Here is a 5,985-nt window from a genome sequence, read left to right on the forward strand (position 1 = left end):
GTTTCGTTCATGGAAAGAGTTTAAAACAAAGGCTGAGTTCGGTCAGTCACCACGGCCTCCATACCTAGTGAAATAATTTGAGACCAGTGGCCATAGCTCCGTATATGAGTCCTTTAGCTGTGGTAAAAATCCCAGAAGCAAAATCGTCTTCGTTTGACCGTGGCGACGGTCTAAGTGCGAGTAGGTCAGAATTTTCTGCACAACGTTAAAAGGACATAGTGACGATCGGAGGGCCATAAATCCTAAACCGTAACTCGGATTAAGACACGTCCTAAATGAAAAGTTATCTACTCGAACAGATCTAAATGAAAATCATGTTTACAGTAGCCCAGGTTGTATGGGTCAGACCCAGAAATAGTAAAACAGTAGGGTCAGTAGGTTCCGGTGGTTCTTGGTGCTCGATACTTATCATGGTTCTCATCCTTGATGAATATAGCTTCAAGTGTACAATTCATTGATGTGTTTGCATCATTTTCACCAAGGTTTGACCATCATAACCCAAGTGTAAGTCTAAGACGTGAGGCACAACTCACTTAAGTGTTGCAAGTGTTTTGATGAACCAAAGTTACATCAAAGTCTTAGATCTAATACATATATGAACTTTAAAACTAATATTAAGTTACAACTTGAAAATAAACTTATAAAATCAAGATCTTAAGTTGTAGAACATAGTTCTTAGTTAGATCTTGAAGATCCTAGACCCAAAAGTCTAGATCTAACATAAGTGTACCAAGTTATAATTAAAGAAAGCTTACTTACATGTTCTTGAACTTTCAAGTTAACTTTTAGTTCCAAGAAGTATGAGATCAAGACTAACTTGTAATACTTGACCAAATCACAACTTTAGAGTACATAAAATGAAGAAATAATCTAAATAAACAAGTAACAAGTTCATGGGTTTCATACTTTTAAAGATTCAAGCCTAAGTCTTGATCTTTAGAAAGTAAACTTTAAGTTTACTTCATGAACTTCAAGTATGGTTTTAACTCATGAACTTTAATCCTTTAAAACTTTAAATGTAGAACATAAACTAGCAAGTTTAGTCCTTGTGTGTTCTTGTTATGAACAAGATAAATGAAGAATCAAAATAAAGAGTTTGATTCTTGTAGCATGTAAGTAAGTAACAACAACAACTAGTAAGTAAGTAAACAATAATCAAGACAAGTAACAAAACAAAAGATGATGATGATATATATGTGATGTTTGGTTCGATTTTTATGAAGAAAAAGGAAGAGAAAAGTGAGCTTGTTACTTACAAGTCTTTGAGAGAAAATGAGAGAAAAAGTATGCAAGTAAAAGTGTGTATGTGAGAAATAAGGATGCAAGTGAACAAGTAATGTAAAAAAAAAGATTTGAACTCCCCACATGGCCATATGGCCGATGGTTTTCATCAAGGGGAGGGGGGAGAGGTTTGCTCACTAGTCGCTAGCATGAAATTATCCTTAAAGTTGGTTAATGGGTGAGCTTGCATGGGGATTATGGAGTAACTAGATTCTTTGTGCACAAAACTAAATAGTCAAGTTCTAAAGTGATACTTACATGTGTAAAATGGGCTAGTTAATCCAATAAGGTTGTAGAGTGGGCTAACATGTCCATTAATACAATAAAAGCCCAAGTTTCATGTAAGTAACAATTTAATCCAATAAGAGCCCAAGTAATTAATTAGTAACCATAATTAATTAAAATGATTAATAAAACTTAATCATGAATGTAAATAATATCTGTAAATATTATTCGGATAATGTACGTATGTCACAAAGACGTTTCGGGAAATTAAAGTCAAGTACGGGCAATCATGGTAACAAGTAAATGTAATAACATACATTCGTTAATTCACAAATATTATTAATAACAATTATTAATAAATAAACGTTGGAAAAATCCAGGGTCGTTACATTACCCACCTGTTAAAGAAAATTTCGTCCCGAAATTTTAAGCTGAGGTAGATGGAGGAGTCGGGAGAAGGTGAGGATACTTCCGCATCATTTGATCCTCTCGCTCCCAAGTAAACTCAGGTCTTCGTTTGGCATTCCATCGTACTCGAACGATCGGAATCTTGTTGCGTTTCAAAGTTTTGATCTCACGATCCATAATTTCAACAGGTTCTTCCACAAAGTGGAGTTTGTCGTCAATCGTAAGTTTCTCAAGTGGTATGATAAGTTCAGGTGCAGCAAGACACTTCTTCAAGTTTGACACGTGGAAGGTAGGATGAACTGAGCTCAATTGTGCTGGTAAATCCAAACGGTAAGCAACGGGTCCAACACGTTCTAAGATTTCAAAAGGACCAATGTATCGTGAGTTCAACTTTCCACGCTTTCCAAAATGAATCACACCCTTCCAAGGTGCAACCTTCAACATTACACGATCACCAACGTTGAATTCAAAGTCTTTACGTTTAAGATCGGCATAACTCTTTTGACGATCGCGGGCAGTCTTAAGTCTCGCTTGAATCTGAGCAATCTTCTCCGTTGTTTCATGGACTACCTCGGGTCCGATGATTTGCTTTTCGCCTACTTCGGCCCAACAAATAGGAGATCGGCACTTGCGGCCATACAACGCTTCAAAAGGTGCGGCATTAATGCTCGAGTGATAACTGTTATTGTAAGAAAATTCGGCGAGTGGCAAATGCCTTTCCCAGGCCTTTCCGAAATCGATAACACAAGCATGCAACATGTCTTCCAAGGTCTAAATCGTTCGTTCACTTTCCCCGTCGGTCTGTGGGTGATATGTAGTACTCATGTCGAGACGGGTTCCCATGGCTTCTTGAAAAGAACGCCAAAATCTAGAAGCAAAACGGGGATCGCGATCTGAGATGATCGATAAAGGTACACCATGATGAGATACAACCTCTTTGATGTATAGTTGAGCAAGTCACTCCATCGTATCCGTTCCCTTCATCGCTAGAAAGTGTGCAGATTTGGTAAGGCGGTCAACAATAACCCAAATAGTATCGTATCCGCCCACCGTCTTTGGTAGCTTGGTGATGAAATCCATTGTTATCCGTTCCCACTTCCATTGTGGGATTTCTGGTTGTTGAAGTAATCCAGAAGGTCTCTGATGTTCGACCTTAACTTTCGAACAAGTCAAACATTTCCCAACATAAGTTGCAACGTCTTTCTTAAGATTTGGCCACCAATACTGTTCTTTAAGATCGTGGTACATTTTGCCCGCTCCAGGATGAATCGAATATCTCGATTTGTGTGCTTCATCAAGTATAAGGTTCCGTAGATCTCCATAAAGAGGTACCCAAATTCTTCCGGCATAACATCGGAGTCCAGACTCCCTAACCTCGAATCGAGAGACAAATATTTTCAAATGTTCGTGAGATTTATTCTCCTCCTTGAGAGCCTCACCTTGGGCTACTCTAATCTAGCTGTTGAGGTTCGAATGGATGGTGATGTTCAGAGCCCTAACACGAAGAGGTGCCGTCCTCTCCTTTCGGCTTAAAGCGTCAGCTACAACATTGGCCTTGCCAGGGTGATAGCGAAGTTCACAATCGTAGTCGTTCAATGTCTCAATCCATCGATGCTGTCTCATATTCAGTTGCTTCTGATCAAAGATGTGCTGGAGGCTCTTGTGGTCGGTGAAAATAGTGCTCTTAGTTCCATACAAATAGTGTCTCCATAATTTGAGCGCAATGACAACGGCTCCAAGTTCAAGATCGTGAGTAGTGTAGTTCCGCTCGTGAATCTTCAATTGGCGGGAGGCATAGGCAATAAACTTTGATCGTTGCATCAGTACACAACCAAAACCACTTTTTGAAGCATCGCAATAAACAACGAAATCGTCATTGCCTTCAGGAAGTGATAAGATAGGTGCGGTGGTTAACTTCTTCTTCAAAGTTTGAAATACTGATTCGTGTGCGGGTTCCCAAATGAACTTCTTCCCTTTATGAGTCAGCGCGGTCAAAGGATGCGTAATCAGAGAGAATCCTTCAATAAACCTTCGGTAGTAACCGGCGAGACCTAGGAATTGGCGAATGTGAGTTGGAGTAGTGGGGGTCTCCCACTTGCCGATAGCTTCAATATTGCCATGATCAACTTTGATACCCTGGTCGCTCACAACATGACCCAGAAATTGGACTTCCTTCAACCAAAATTCACACTTGGAGAATTTCGCATAAAGTTGCTCTTGTCTCAAGAGTTCAAGTACTAGTCGGAGGTGTTGCTCATGCTCTTCTTCGCTCTTAGAGTAGATGAGGATATCATCTATGAAGACGATAACAAACTTATCCAAGTACGGCTTGCAGACACGATTCATGAGGTCCATGAACACGGCAGGTGCATTGGTTAAACCGAATGGCATCACGAGAAACTCATAATGACCATAACTGGTCCTGAATGTAGTTTTCATCATGTCACTTTCCTTCACCCTCAACTGGTGATAACTGGATTGCAAATCGATCTTAGAGTAGACGCTCGATCCTTGTAGTTGATCAAAAAGATCGTCAATATGGGGAAGAGGATACCGATTCTTGATCGTCAATTTGTTGAGTTCACGGTAGTCGATACACATACGGAAGGATCCATCCTTCTTCTTTACAAACAACACAGGTGCGCCCCAAGGCGAGAAACATGGTTGGATAAATCCACGGTCTAGCAGTTCTTGTAGTTGACTCTGTAATTCTTGCATCTCGGAAGGTGCGAGTCTATAAGGTGCGCGAGCTACAGGTGCAGCTCCTGGTACTAAATCGATCTGAAACTCTACGGCTCTCGGCGGTGGTAATCCAGGCAATTCTTCAGGGAAGACATCGGAAAATTCGTTCACAACTCGAACATCGTTCACGCTCTTCACCTCAGTTTCTACCATTTTCACATGCGCTAGGACAGCAAGACGTCCCTTCTTCATAATCTTTTGCGCTTTCACGCAACTAATGAGGTTCAGCTTCGAGGTACATCTCTCTCCGTAGATGATCAGTGGCTCACAGTCTCCTTGTGGTATACGAAGGGCTTTATCTCCACAGATAATATCGGCCCTTATCTTGCTCAACCAATCCATACCGACGATCACGTCAAAACTTTCCAATTTGATAGGTATCAAATCGATTTCGAAATCTGCACCAGCTATGTTGATAATAGCTCCTCGACTAATATGGTCAACTTTCTCAAGTTTTCCATTGGCAACCTCGACAAGCATAATCTCTTTTAACGGGACTAACGACCAATTAATCTTATCGCAAAAATGTCTTCATACATAACTTCTATCGGCACCTGATGTTATGCGAGGTGTATATAAAATAGCTTTATATTTTACTAGGAAAAACTATTAAATACGATACAATTTTACACAAGATATTTATTTATTTATAGAATGGATATACTTAAACCTTGCTACAACACTTATAGGCAGTGTACCTAATCGTACAGTAGTGTAGTTTTTAGTAAGTCCGGTTCGTTCCACAGGGAAATCTTTAAACAAAGCTCAACGCTATATTAGTTTACTTTTATAAAAATATAAGTAATATTATTATTATAAAGGGGGATTTTTACCGTTTAATGACCGGTTTGTCGATTTTAAAACTTTAGTCGCAGTTAAAACCTAATGTAAAATATAAAATAAATACAAGACTTAAATTAAAGCGTAAAGTAAATAACGATAATGAAATTGCGAATAATAAAAGTGCGATAAAATAAACTTGCGATAATTAAAAAGTACGATAATTAAAAGTGCGATTAAATAACAATAAATAAAAGTGCGATAATTAGAAGTGCAATTAAATATAAAATAAAGGAAATTAAATATGAAATAAAAGAATTATGCTTATTTAAACTTCCGTAATCATGATGTTTGACGTGTTGATTTTAGTTTTATGCCCATGGGTTAATTGTCCTTTGTCCTGGATTACTTAATATGTCCGTCTGGTTTTTGTCCATAACAGTCCATCAGTCATAAATATAAAGTGCGAGTGTCCTCGTCAAATTATTCTTATACCCGAAGTTAAATATTCCAACTAATTGGGGATTCGAATTGTAACAAGGTTTTAAT

This window comes from Rutidosis leptorrhynchoides, chromosome 4 (assembly GCF_046630445.1).
Source record: "Rutidosis leptorrhynchoides isolate AG116_Rl617_1_P2 chromosome 4, CSIRO_AGI_Rlap_v1, whole genome shotgun sequence".
Lineage (NCBI taxonomy): Eukaryota > Viridiplantae > Streptophyta > Magnoliopsida > Asterales > Asteraceae > Rutidosis > Rutidosis leptorrhynchoides.